Source organism: Macaca thibetana, chromosome 18, assembly GCF_024542745.1.
Source record: "Macaca thibetana thibetana isolate TM-01 chromosome 18, ASM2454274v1, whole genome shotgun sequence".
Classification (NCBI taxonomy): Eukaryota; Metazoa; Chordata; class Mammalia; order Primates; family Cercopithecidae; genus Macaca; species Macaca thibetana.
In genome coordinates this window covers 22,885,892-22,900,859 of record NC_065595.1, presented here as the reverse complement: position 1 = coordinate 22,900,859, position 14,968 = coordinate 22,885,892, and positions in this window count along the sequence as shown.

Sequence of the window (14,968 nt, the reverse complement as noted above, 5' to 3'; positions counted from 1 at the left end):
AAAAGGCAAAAAGGTCCTGAAAATATTTATAGAAATTGCTTAAGAAAAGTATCTTTTCTAGACGAGAAGAGACCGGCTCTTTTCAGATCCCAAGGAGCTTACAGACAGAGTAAAGAGTGAATTGACCTGCGGTGGGGCTCAGGGTGGAACTCAGCATGGAAATCACTCGCATCGAATTTCTAGGCCTCCAGACCATCAGTGTCCCCCGCAACTGAGATCTGGAAACTAAAGAGCCACAGAGGTGCAGCACAAGAAGAGAATAAATAATGATGCAAGCTATTATTTGTTAAGCACCTTCTGTATGCTTGGAGTTTCATTACATCAACATGTCCTTAAATTTCATCACAACCCTGCGAGGTGTGTATTAGTTACCCAGCCAGTAAGTGGTGGGATGTGGCTCTGCACCTGATGCTAATGATCATTCTTTATCCACTGCACAGCAATAATATGGAGAAGTTTTCCTGGGAAAGAGTGATGGGAACAAGGAAGGGGGCAGAATTAAAGGAAGGGGAAAGAGAGAAGGCTCAGATTAAGAATTAGCAATATTTAATGAGCACATGCAACACATAAGCATTCTGCCAGGCATCTGCTACAAGGACATCAGGTAAACGAGTACCTTTTGCCATCCCCAACCAGGTTGTAGGCCCAGTATTCACCCATTGCCAACCCAGGAACTATGGCAACATCCATGACTGCTCCATGTTCCTCATCCTCCACTTCCTGTGACTCCCATTTATCCTTCTGTGTGCGATCTATCTGCTCTGCTCATTTATAGAATGAAGATAGTCAGGTGCCTACTTCATTCATGCAATAATGTATAGATAGCAATTAACACAGCAAGTTCTCAGTAAATGTTAGTAGCCATCATTACACTTTCTTTACTAGTATGTTGAAATAATAGTGAAACTGACACCTGAGTCTTCCAAGAATAAGATCAAATGCAAGGAGACCTAGGGGTGGGTTTGAGGCCAATTGGTCTACCCTCTTTTGGTAAATACACTTTGTGATTCCAAGTATGTGCATTTTTCCCATGTAGAATTCCATTCTCCTATCTTTTCAGCTCTTTTAATTTCTTCAAGACCTAAGTGACATGCAAGCATTCAAGAAATGGACATCCAGACAGCGTATTTTTAGAGCAGCATTGTCCAGTACAAATATAATGTGAGCCACATATGTAATTTTAAATTTTATGGTAGCCACATTAAAAATAATAATAATTATTACTTAAAAATTTTATTTAACCTCACATTTCCAAAAATTATCATGTTAACATGTAATCAATATCAAAATTACTAATGAGGTATTTTACATTATTTTGTTTGTGTAAGTCCTCAATATCTGGTGGTTATTTTATACCCACAGCACATCTGAATTTGCACTAGCCACATTTCAGTGCTCATAGCCACATTTGTTTAGTGGCTACCATTTTGGACATTATACCTTTAGAGAAAACTGACACTACTCCTTTAAATATCATAACATCTCCTGCATTAATTGTGGGTGTGAGGGTAGATCATTAGAGTAGCAGGTGGGCCTGCTGGTTTCTCTGCCCCCAGGGAATGTGTAAAGAAGGAGCCTGTCCATGGCCAAAGCAAATCATACAAACCCATCTAAGGCCCTGCTGATAATACATTCATAGAGTTTCACACCCCAGCACACAAACAGGCTCTGGCTAAATAGGCTTTTCAAAATACTTTCAGATCCGTAACCACTCCTCCCCAAAACCAGCTTCACAGAGACAATACCTCTGCCTCCCACCACACCCTTTGAAAATGAGCACCAAAAGCACCCACTTTCTCTAACTTCCTGATAAGGACACAGATTTGAATAATTTCTTCATTCTTTGCAGGTTTCCTGGGCACCCACTGTACTCTGAGCATCATGCTAGACGAATAAGGCATGGCTTCTGGCCTCAAAGCTTCAATAGGGAACACAAATAATATTAAGAAAAGCCTTTTGGTCTCTTTTGGAATTCTAATCAGAATGATCATGAATGTGTGCTAGAATGGGAACTTTTATGGCTGCCTGGCCTGAGAACTTGCTTCTACTCTTAGTTTTGGTTTTCTTTGTTCATTTTCTGTATACTTCCTCTCCTCCAGGGTACCTAAGTCAGCTGCCCTTCACTCGTTACCACCAGGAAAGTACCAAGTCATTCACAAGGGATACACTCCCAGGACCAAAATACCTCCCATTATGTACCCTCTCCAACACTGGGTGGTGGTCAAATTTCAACATGAGATTTGGAGGAGTCAAACACACCAAACTATAGCACCTGTCTTCATGAGTCAGTTACGATCATCATCCATTTTACTGTTTCTTTTGTGGACACTTTCATGAGTCTTCTGGGAGATCCTTCTGGATAGAAGGAAAATTTAAAGGCAAGCAGAGCTCTTGATTATTCTCAACGTCTTACAGGTAACTGACCACAGTTGTCTCAAGGCTCGTCCTCATGAAGGAAAAGGGTCAGAGGCAGCGCTAGGGAAGCATCCCTTCTCCAGATTAACTGGGTGGCCATGGCTTTGTGTAGGTTCCCCAGGGCCACTCAGATAGCCTGGAGAAGGGATGCTTTTCTAGCTCTACCTCTGACCCATTTCCTTCATAAGGACCATCACGCTCCAGTGGACAGGGGCATGAAACTGGGGAACACAATTTGGCTTCAGATAAACTTTGTTTCAAATCCCTACCACCACTTCCCTATGATGCAAGCTTGAGAAACTTATTTTCCTCCATGCATCTCGATTTTGTTTCTTATAAAAGTTTTCTTAACTTTTATTAAATGGTTTAGTTCTTGCCATTCCTCATAACCTACCCTGAGGTCTTCTAAATTTCTTTCAAAGTGTAACTTATAGTCCTGATGACATAGCTAATTTTTAATTAAAGTCTTTATAAATGTAAAGTTACAGTCAATACAGGATATGGTCACCATCATTGCCTTTTTTCCTCTTTCTGAAACGGGGATCAATAATAATTGCCACTCAAACCATACCTTTAATAAGTAAATGATACCTAAAATATATAAAGAGCTCCTACAACTCAATAGTAAGAAAATACATGACTTAATGAAAAAATAAGCAAAAGAACCAAGTGGATATTTATCAAAAGAAGATATACAAATAGCCAACAGGTATATGGAAAAAATACTCAACATCACTAATCATCAGGGAACTGCAAATTAAAACTACAATGAGATATTACTTCACATCTGTTGGAATAGTCATTATCAAAAAGACAAAAGATAGTAAGTGTTGGTGAACACGTAGAGAAAAGGGAACCCTTGTATACTGTTGGTGAAAATGTAAATTGGTATAGCCATTGCAGAAAATAGCATGGAGGTGGGCCTCAAAAAATTAAAAATAGAAATGCCATCTAATCCAGCAATCCCACTGCCAGGTATATATCCAAAGGAAACAAAATTAGTATGTTGAAGAGATAACTGCAATTCTACATTCTCTGCAGCACTATTCACAATAGTCAAGATAAGGGATCAGTCTAAATGTCTGTCAACAGATGAATAGATAAAGAAAATGTTATTTTATACACACACGCACACACACAAAATACAAGCAAGCCAGCCTTAAAAATAAGGACATCATGTCATTTGTGACAACATGGATGAACCTGTAAGACATTATATCAAGTGAAATAAGAAAGACTTAGAAAGATAAACCAAATGTGAAATCTCACTTATATGTGAAATCTAAAAAAGTTGAACTCATAGAAGCAAACAGTAGAATGATGTTTACTAGGGCTGGTGGAGGGAATTGGGGAGATGTTTTGCAAAGGATGCAAAATTTCAGTTAGACAGGAAGAATAAGTTCAAGACATTTACTGTACAACATTGACTATAGCTAAAACAATGTATTGTATACTTGAAAATTGCTAAGAGAGTTTAATTGTTCTCACAACAAATAAATAAGTATGTGAGATAATGTATATTCATTAGTTTTATTTCACTATTCCACAACATATATGTATTTCAAAATATGCTGTATGCACTAAATAAATATAATTTTTATTTTTCAATTTAAAAAACAAATAATAAACAGAAAAAAATAATTTCTACTACTTATTAAGCATTGATATGTGACAGTCACATTATATTACTGAATCTACCAGCAAGTCAATGATGAAAGAACCTCCATTTTGGAGATTCTGTATTCATTTGACAGATAATTGTTGGACAACTACTATGTCCCAGGCATTGTCCCAGGTGCTAGAAATAAGCATTGAGCAAAACTATAATTAAACTTCTCCCCTCATGAAGCTTACATGCTATTTGGGGAGAGAGACAATAAGAAAAATATATAGAATATCAAATAACAATAGGCCCAATGGAAAAAATTAAGCAAGTTAACAATCATAGCTAGGGTGGTAAGGAAAGTTCTCGCTGAGAGGAAGGTGGGGGCAAGCCATAGGGATACCTGGGGGAAGAGCATTTCAGACATAAGAAATAGTGAGGGCAAAGGTCCTGAGGCAAGAATGTTCTCTTCATGTTTGGGGAAGAGCAAGGAACTCTGTGGCTAGAGAGAAATGAACAAGTGGAGATGTGAAAAGAGATAAGGTCAGAGGCATAACAGGAAGTAAAAATGCAAATCACATAGGGCCTTGAAGATCTTTGTAAGACTTTGACTTTTACTCTAAGATGGAAATCTGTTCAAAGGTTTGGAGCAGAGAACTAACAGAATCTGAAGTGCATTTTGAAAGGACCATCTGACTGCCACGCAAAATAGGGAGGGTAGTAAGAGGGAAGCACAAAGTCCAGGAAATGGTTGAGTCCTGGATACACTGCTATGGAGAGCCAACAGGATCTGCTGATGAATTGGACATGAAGTGTGAGAGAAAGAGAGAATCATGGCTGACTCAAACGTTTTGGCCTGGGCACCTGGGAGGATGCAATTGGGATCCAGAAGCTGAGACGGGGAAGTTTGGAGGTGAAGATCAGAAGTTGAGTTTCAATGATGGTGAGTAGAGCCATTAAGTTGACTGTTGGATCTGACTCTAGAGTTTGGGATGAGAACCAGTGTAGAAATAGAAACTCATGGGTCATCAGCATATTGAAAGTTATTGAACTTAGATAAGATGATCAAGGGAGGAAGGGAAGAGAGAAAAGACAGGAGGTCCAAGGACTGAGCCTGTGGCCCATGCCAACATTTTGAAGTTGGCAAGATGGGGCAGATAGCAAAAGATTCTAAGGAAGCGCAGTCAGTGAAGTGGGACAGAAGCCAGAAGGTTGTGGTGTCCAAAATATCAAGTGAAGAAAGTGTGTCCAAAAGAAAAGAAGGAGAAACTGAATAAAGTGCAGGTGTTGTGGCAAATAAAATGAGGACTGAGTGTGGATTGTTGGTTTCAGCGACATGGAAGTCATCAGTGACCTTGACAAGAGCAAGACCTTCGGATTGTTAGAGGGTAAAAGCCTTATGATGCTGGATTCAAGAGTGAATGGAGGTAAGTGATTAGATAGCAAGTGCAGTCACTCTTTGGTGTCCATGAGGTATTGTTCTAGGGCCCCCTACAGATACCAAAATTCACAAATGCTCAAGTACCTCGTATAAAATGACATAGTATTTGCATGTAACTATGCACATCCTCCAACAAATTCATCTCTAGAATACTTATAATGCCTAATACGAGACCTACATATCATGTCACTCATATGGATTCAGCACAGTACTCAGCACAGGGGAAATTCAAGCTTTGCTTTTTGGAACTTTGTGAAGGTTTTTTCTGAATATTTTTGATCATAGTTGGTTGAATCCATGAATGTGGAACCCATGGATACAGAGTGCCAACTTGTATAGACAACATTTCAGATGTTTTGCTGGAAAGAAGAGCAAAAACGTGAGGCAATGGCTAGAGATGGGCAAGAGAGTTTTGTGTTTTATTAAGGATGTGATAAATTACATGTTGACATGATGATGGGACTAGCCCAGCAGGGAGGGAAAAAATTGATCATGCAGAAGAGAGAAGGACAATCTCCAGAACCATGTTCTCGAAAAGGGAAGTGGGGATGAAATCCAATGCACAAATTGAGGTTTTGGACCATAGAGGAAAAGAGATTGCTCATCCCTGGTAAGATGAGGAAAGGCAGTACTTTCTGGGCACTGATGCATAGGTGATTGGATTTGGTGATGGAAATGTGTGCAAGTTTCTCTTCTGCTGGCTTCTACCTTCTCAGTGAAATAGCAAGCCCAGGTCATCAACTGAGAGAGGAGATGGGGAAATTTGAGAAGAGAGAGTGGAAAATAGTGAAATATGAAATAGTCGGAATGAGTGAACCCTGAAGATGTAGAAAGACTGCTTCCTGGAAGTTACTGGTCATGAATTCAAGTTGAAACTAGTCAGTGTGGCTGCATGTATTTCTCCTGTCCTGTTCAGTTGTGTAGTTGTGAAGCAAGGACACAGTTGGATTTCATTAGGGTTGGGCTTTTGAGAGAGAGTAGCTAACAATATGAGGATGTCTGTAAGGATATAAATAGAATGATGAGCCATGAAAACTTAAGGTGGGTGAGGAAGGGAATGAGGACATGGTGGGGGAGGTGAAAGACAGTAAGAAAGTGGTAGGCTCAGCCGGTTGTAGTGTTAAATCAAGTTTAGCCTACAGCTGCCTCCTTGCATATTTTAAGTCCAGCCTAAAGGTTTCTCTGTACATCATGAACTGTAACCTAAATAGAATTGTAAATAGACTATAGCCTATTCTTGTGCCAATCATTGAGTTTTGGTCAATCAGTTGTGGCCAACTGTTCAAACCGTGTTCAAATAAGACAAACACCATCTGTAACCAATCCGGCTGTTGCTGTACCTCACTTCCATTTTCTATGCATCACTTTCCTTTTTCTTTCCATAAATCTTGTTCCACCACATGGCTGCGCTGGAGTCTCCGAACCTACTTTGGCTCCCCAGGCTGTCTGATTGATGACTCGTTCTTTGCTCAATTAAACGCTTTTAAATTTAATTTGGCTAAGGTTTTCCTTTTGATAGTAGGTACTGGGCAAGAAGCATTATCGAATTTGGGGAACAGAGAGAATGAACTGACACATGTGATATGGTGGTCACAGAGCGAGATGACTAGAACTGAGAGACTGATGGTAATGACAACCAGAGGTATGACTTGGGAGGACTGTAGGCAGGAGAGTGAGATGAATCGGATGCAGGGAGATTAAGAATCAGGTAGGCTAAGGTAAGAGAGGATCGTCTAGTAGGAATTATGGCAGGAATATTATTGGAGAGAGTAATAGCAAGCTGGGAGATAAAAACTTCAAGGAACACAGGGGATGATTGTGGGGTTTGTGAGTGGCTGCAACATGGAAAGGAAGTGGATGGCAGTGTAGGGTGACATGAGATCAGAGCCAGGACTTTAGAGAGGCAACCGGCGTAAGATCTAACAGCACAGACTGGAGCCAGTCTGCCTGGGTTGGCATGCCAGCTCTGGCATTGATTAGCTCTATAATCTCTCTGAGTCTCACTTTCCTAGTCTGTAAACTGAGGACAATAATAGGACCAAACCATAGCACGTTGTGAGGACTGAGTGAGTGCAGGACCCTCTCAGTACATGGTGAATGTCATCCATGTTTGTTGCTCTTGTTACAAAGGAGGAAGACAGAGGATGTGGAAACTGAGGTGCCCAGCAATATTTTAATAAGCTGTGCAAGGTCTCTCATGTGGTAGGTTGTTCTGAGACCTCAAACTCAGTTCCATTCAGCTCTGAAGTCCATTCTGAACCTCTAGGCTCCACAACTCCAATTTTTAATGAAAGACAGTTACAGTCACAGCACGGCCAACACATGTGACCCCTGGTCCCCAGACTGAGCAAACTGTGTGGTATATGGGAGAGTCCTTTGCTCCCTCCCCCCTCTCCCTCTTTAGCGGCCTGCTGCCCCTCCACTCTGCCCACCTTCCCCTACAGTCCCTGGTGGTGTCCCTCCTAAAGCCCTCCTCTCAGGAAAACATCTGATATTTATTCATGCTAAGATACAAAGACTTGAAATAAGATGACTCATTTCCCCTAGACCTTAGCTTTGAAACAAAAGGAATCAAGTACAAATAATGGATTTCCCTGATGAGAAGGAGGCCTCTCAGAATGCAGCTGGGCCTTCTAGGATCCCCTAAAAACCCTGCCCTGCTTTTCCTCAGGGGGTTCCCCTCATGACTGACAACATTGACCTGTTGAGCAGCTGCTGACAGACAGATGTGAGTGCGGCACTGTGATCTCTGGGGTGGACCCTGGAGGGCCAAGAAGTGGGGGTCAGCCATAAGAACTGAAGTTAAGTGCCCTCACAGGAAATCACCTGGGCTCAGAGACACACAGCCATTTGCTGAGATTACAAAGCTGCTTACTGGAACCCGGGTCATCTGATGTCCAGCCCTGAACTCTGTACCCTGCCCCACACAGAGGGACAGACTCAGGAACTGACAGCCAGACAAAGGATAAGGGTTTTGTTATCCACACTTAAAACACCTTTTTTCATGAAAAGAAATGAAGTTGAGCCTTCCCCCTCACTTTGCTACACAGAGTTTTGTCAGTGCACTGTATGCTGTGAGGACCAAGTATAGTTTTTTTTGTGAAAAAAATAACATGGTTATTAGAGACTGTGAAGGAAACAATCAAAAAGCTGAGTTAGAGGCAGAGCAGAGAAACTAAATTGTCCTTCTCCTCTCTGCGGCACTTCCGGGCTATCCACCCAGGCTGGGAGGAGCAGTGCTCCTTTGTCTGTGCCCTGCTCCCAGGTACAGGTGGCCTGGGGTGGGGAGGGGTCTAGGTGGATCAGGCAGATACAAGAATGTAATGGGGAAGGAAGGAGAAAAGGGAGAAGAAAGAAGGGAGGGGGAGGGGAAAGGAGATGGAAGGGGAGGAGGGGGAAGAAGGAGGAGAAGGAAGGGGAGAAGGAGAAGGAAGGAGAGCAGGAGAAGGAAGGGGAGGAGGACAGAAGAAGGAGGAGGAAGGGGAGGAGCAAATGAGGAAGAGGAGGAGAAGGAAGGGGCAGAAGAGAGGAGGAGGAAGAGGAGGAAGGGGAGGAGGAGAGGAGGAAGAGGAGGGGAGGGAGAGAAGGTAGGGAGGAGGAGGGGAAGACATGATGATAGTAAGTGCTTATGTTACCATGCAGAGTGCCAGGTACTCTCCACTCTCCACAGCACTTTGAAGCAGCTGTTTTTATCGTCCTCACTTTACAGATACAGAAACTGAAGCACAGGGACATTAACAAAATGGGAAATAAATGTTTCCTGGCCAGGGAAGAATGTGGAAACTTTGTCATTCACTTCCATCTCCTGGTCCCTCCTCATTGGTGCTTGACTTTAGCACAGAAACATTACTGGGTATATGCCCAAAGGATTATAAATCATTCTACTATAAAGACACATGCACATGTATGTTTATTGCAGGACTGTTCACAGTAGCAAGGACTTGGAACCAACCCAAATGTCCATCAGTGATAGACTGGACAAAGAAAATGTGGCACATATACACCATGGAATACTATGCAGCCATAAAAAAGGATGAGTTCATGTCCTTTGCAGGGACATGGATGAAGCTGGAAACCATCATTCTCAGCAAACTAACACAGGAACAGAAAATCAAACACCACATGTTCTCACTCATAAGTGGGAGCTGAACAATGAGAACATATGAACACAGAGAGGGGAACATCACACACCAGGGCCTGTTGGTGGGGTGGGGCACTAGGGGAGGGATAACATTAGGATAAATACCTAATGTAGATGACGGATTGATGGATGCAGCAAACCACTATTGCACACATATACCTATGTAACAAACCCACACATTCTGCACATGTATCCCAGAACTTAAAGTATAATAAAAGAGAGAGAGACATAAACTCGCTATCCTTGCTTTCTCAACTCCTGATTCCTCATCACTCAGGCAGCTTCAGCCCCTGACTGCACCCTTAAAATGATTTCAAGTGAACTAGTACTGGTTAACCCAGGGTTCCCTCCTCACCCCTCTTGCTCTCTGTCACTCTTTCTGTGTTTTGTTGTTGTTGTTGTTGTTGTTGTTGTTTTGGAGGCAGAATTTTGCTCTTGTCACCCAGGCTGGAATGCAATAGTAATGGTACAATCTCAGCTCACTGCAACCTCCGCCACCCGGGTTCAAGCAATTATTGCACCTCAGCCTCCAGAGTAGCTGGGATTACAGGCTCCCACCACCACTTCTGGCTAATTTTTTAATTTTTAGTAGTGATGGGGTTTTGCCATGTTGGCCAGACTGGTCTTGAACTCCTGACCTCAGGTGATCCACTCACCTCGGCCTCCCAAAGTGCTGGGATTACAGGCTATGCTTGCTCTTTTGTTCTCTCTTTGAGACATCCCTGAACAGCCCCTCCTGTGCCACCACTGGGGATGTCCTCTTCCTTCATCAGTGATTCTGAGGTCTCCTACTTCCCTGAAACTCTGCCTTGGCCACTTTCACTAGTTCCTCTTCCTATGCATATCTCCTAAATTAGCACTTCCCAAAAGTTTTAAGAAAGTTTTAAGGGCACAAACAAAGATTTTGGTGTCAATAGTCTGTTAAAGTCCCAACTGTACCTTCAGTTAGTTGTGTGACCTTGGTTAACCTACTACTACAGGGGCTATTACCACTCCCTGTAGGAGTTCCTTATATATTTTGGATATTAATTCTTTGTCAGGTGTGTGGTGGGCAACTATTTTCTTCCATTCTGTAGGTTGCCTTTTCATTTTGTTGGTAGTTTTCATTGCTGTTCAGAATCTTTTTGTTTGTTTGTTTGACGTAATCCCACTTGTCTATCTTTTGCTTTTGTTGCCTATGTTTTTGGTGTCACATCCAAGGGATCATTGCCGAGACCAATATCAAGAAGTTGTTTTTTCTGATTTCTTTCTTTTTTTCTTTTTTCTTTTTTTTTTTTTTTTTTTGAGACGTTGTCTTCCTCTGTCGCCCAGGCTGGAGTGCAGTGGCGCGATCTCGGCTCACTGCAAGCTCCGCCTCCCGGGTTCACGTCATTCTCCTGCCTCAGCCTCCCGAGTCGTTGGGACTACAGGCGCCCACCACCACGCCCGGCTAATTTTTTTGTATTTTTAGTAGAGACGGGATTTCACCGTGTTAGCCAGTATCGTCTCGATCTCCTGACCTCGTGATCCACCCTCCTCAGCCTCCCAAAGTGCTGGGATTACAGGCGTGACTCACCACACCCGGCCTTTTTTCTGATTTCTTCCAGGAATTTTGCAGTTTCTGATCTGAGGTTTAAGTATTTAACTCAATTTGCTACACAGGTACCATTTATTGCAGATTCCATCCCCATTGTTTATCCGTGGTACCCTTGTTGAATATCATCAGTTGACCATATATGCATGGATTTATTTATGGGCTCTCTATTCTGCTTCATTGGTTTATATTTCTATTTTTATGCCAGGAGAATATTGTTTTGATTATTGGAGACTTATAATATAATTTTTCATATTTTTAACCTTTTTTATTTAAAGATCTTTTTTTTATTTCTCAGTCAGGCCACTGCTCTTGATGACTATTATGTATTCTTTTCTCAATGCTTAACTTATTATCTAATCAATACATTGTGTATATTTGTGGGTGACAATTTACGTTTCAATGTAATATAATTTAAAATCAGAAAGTGTGATGCCTTCAGTTTTGCTCTTGATCAAAATTACTTTGGCTATTTGTGGTGTTTTGTGGTTCCATATGAATTTTAAAATTTTTTTTAAAAAAATACCATTGAGATTTTTGTGGGGATTGCATTGAATCTATAGATTACATTAGGTTTTAATGATATAGATACTTCCAATTCTTGAACACATGATAGCTTTACATTTATTTGTAAATGTAGTGTTCCAGGTCTCAGAGGAAAAGGTCTTAGTTTTTCACCACTGAGTATGATGTCAGTTGTGGTTTTTTTAAATATATGGCCTTTATTGCATTGAGGTAAGTTCCTTTATACCTAATTTGTTGAGAATTTTTATCATAAAAGGGTGTTGAATACTACCAAATGCTTTTTTTTCTGCCTCTGTTGAGACGACCATGTGATTTTTATCCTTCATACTGTTAATGTGATATATCACATTGACAGATTTGCATATGTTGAACCAACCTTGCATCCCAGGGATAAATTCCATTTGATCATGTTGTATGATCCTTTTAATATGCTGTTTAATTTGGTTTGCTAATATTTTGTTGAGGATTTTTACACCCATGTTATCAGAAATATTGACCTGTAGTTTTCTTGTGATATCTTTATCTGACCTTACTATCAGAGTAATGCTGGCCTCAGAAAAAGTTTGAAAGTCTTCCCATTTCTAATTTTTGGAAGAGTTTAAGAAGGATTCTATTAACTCCCCTTTAAATGTTAGGCAGAATTCACCTGTTAAGCATCTCATCCTGAGTTTTTCTTTATTGGAAGGTTTTTGGTTACTGAATCAATCTGTTCATTTGTTATTGGTCTGTTCAGGCTTTCTGTTTCTTCTTGATTCAGTCTTAGTAGGTTGTATGTTTTTAAGAATTTAGCCATTTCTTCTAGGTTGTCTAATTTGTTGGGGTATAATTGTTAGTAATAGTTTCTTATTATCTTTTTATTTCTGTGGCTTCAGTTATAATATCTCCTATTTCATTTCTGATTTTATTCGTTTGAATTTTCTCTTTTTTCTTAGTCTTGCTAAGGTTTTGTCAATTTTGTTTATATTTTCAAGGAACCAACTTAGTTTCGTTGATTTTTTCTATTGTTTTTTTCACTCTTAACTTCATTATTTATACTCTAATCTTTATCAGTTTTTTTCCTTCTGCTAATTCTGGGGTGAGTTTGATCTTTTTTTTCTGGTTTCTTAAGGTGTAATGTTAGGGCATTTATTGGTATCTTTCTTCTTTTTTAGTATAGGTATTAGTCACTATAAACTTCTCTCTTAATACTGCTTCTCTTATATCCCATAAGTTTGTTACTTTTTTTTCATTTTTGTTCATCTCAAGATATTTTCTAATTTCCTTTTTGATATCTCCTTTGACCCAATGACTGTTCTAATTTCCACGTATTTGTGAATTTGGTGATTTTCCTTCTGTTATTGATTGTTAGTTTCATTCCATTGGGGTCACAAAAGACACTTTGAATGATTTTAACCTTCTTAAACTTGTTAAGACTTGTTTTGTGACCTAGCATGTTATCTGTCTTGGAGAATGTTTGGTGTATGCTTGAGAAGAATGTGTATTTGGCTGCTGTTAGATGGAATGTTCTGTACATGTCTGTTAAGCCCATTTGGTCTGTAGTATTATTTAAGTCTGCTGTTTCCTTATTGATTTTTTTGTCTGGATGATCTGTTCATTACTGTACTTGGGGTATTGAAGTATCCTATTATTGTATTGCTATCTATTTCTCTCTTTAGATCTGTTGATGTTTGTTTTGTGTATTTAAGTGCTCTGATGTTGAGTGCATATATATTTATAATTATTATATCTATCTATTGAATTGACTCTCTTATCATTATGTAATGACCTTCTTTGTCTCTTGTGACAGTTTTTGACCTAAAGTCTACTTTGTCTCATATAAATACAGCCACCTCTGCTCTCTTTTTATTACCATTCGCATGGGATATCTTTTCTCATCCCTTCATTTTCTCCCTATGTGCGTTCTTAAGTTCAAAGTGAGTCTTTCGTAGCTAAGAGATAATTGAATCTTGTTGTTTTTATTCATTCAATGACTATGTCTTTGGATTGGTGAGTTTAATCCATCTTATATTTAATGTAATTATTAATAAGTAAGAGCTTACTATTGCCATTTTGTTCATTATTTTCCATCTGTTTTGTAAATCTTTTGTTCCTCTCTTTCTCTCTAGTTTTCTTTTGTGATTTGATGGTGTTTTTGGTAGTGATATACTTTGATTTTTTTTTTCCTTATCTTGTCTGTATCTGCTATGGATTTTTTGGGAGATTGCCATGAGGTTTGCACAAAACTTTTCATTGTTATAGAAGTCTATTTTGAGATGGTAACAATTTAATTTCAATTGCATACAGTAATTCTACACGTTCACTCTTTTGCCTTCACATTTTGTTATTAATGTCAGAATTTACTTTTTATGTTGCTTATTCTGTAACCAATTTTTGTGGCTATTCTTAATACTTTTGTCTTTTCACTTTTATACTAAAGTTTAAAGTGATTTCAAGCCAATTATCAACTATTCTTTCTGGATTGTCTCATTTCTTCCCACAGCATTGGCTTATGATTTCCCACTGTTGACTCCTCACTGTTCTTCCCATCCCTCCACACCCTTCTGGCCTCCAGACCTACATTTCCAATCATCTACTGCTAGTCTTCTCCATCTAGATATCCTGCAAGTTTACCAAAGTTGATTAAATTAATTACACCTCCCAACACGCTTCAGCACTGCACTCACCAGGCTTCAAACCTGACCTTCCTCCTATACTCCTACCTTGGTTAATATTGCCAGCACACAACCAGCCACCCAAGTAGGAAACCATCTTCCAATCAACTCTTCATATCCAAGTGGCCATCATGCCATCATGGGTCTCCAGTAAAAGTGTATCTTGGATTTAGTCCCTCTTTCTGTTTCATTCTTTATACATGAGGAGACTCAGGAGGCTCAAAATCATACCTCCCTATATACTGACAGCTATCTCAAATGCCTCCAGTAGGATTTTGTTCCTTTTAGCATCAAATGCAAATACCCATAAAAGACAGTGAGAATACTGGGTCCCTGGAGTAGACAAAATACCTTATTGAAGAAAAAGGCCCCAAACACTAGCTTCTTCATGATACTATCTCCAGATGACCTTAAAGAGATCCAATAGCTCCAAAATCATGAATTTTGGAGGCTCTGATGCAACCATCTCCACATTTTCAAATCAAAGAAGAAGAAGAAATCTATCCAACCTCTATCTATCAATCTTTTTTCATTCACTCATGCATCCATCCATACATCATAACAGGTGATGAACAATGGGCACAAGCCACCATCTCTGGAATCATAAAAACTATTCAGA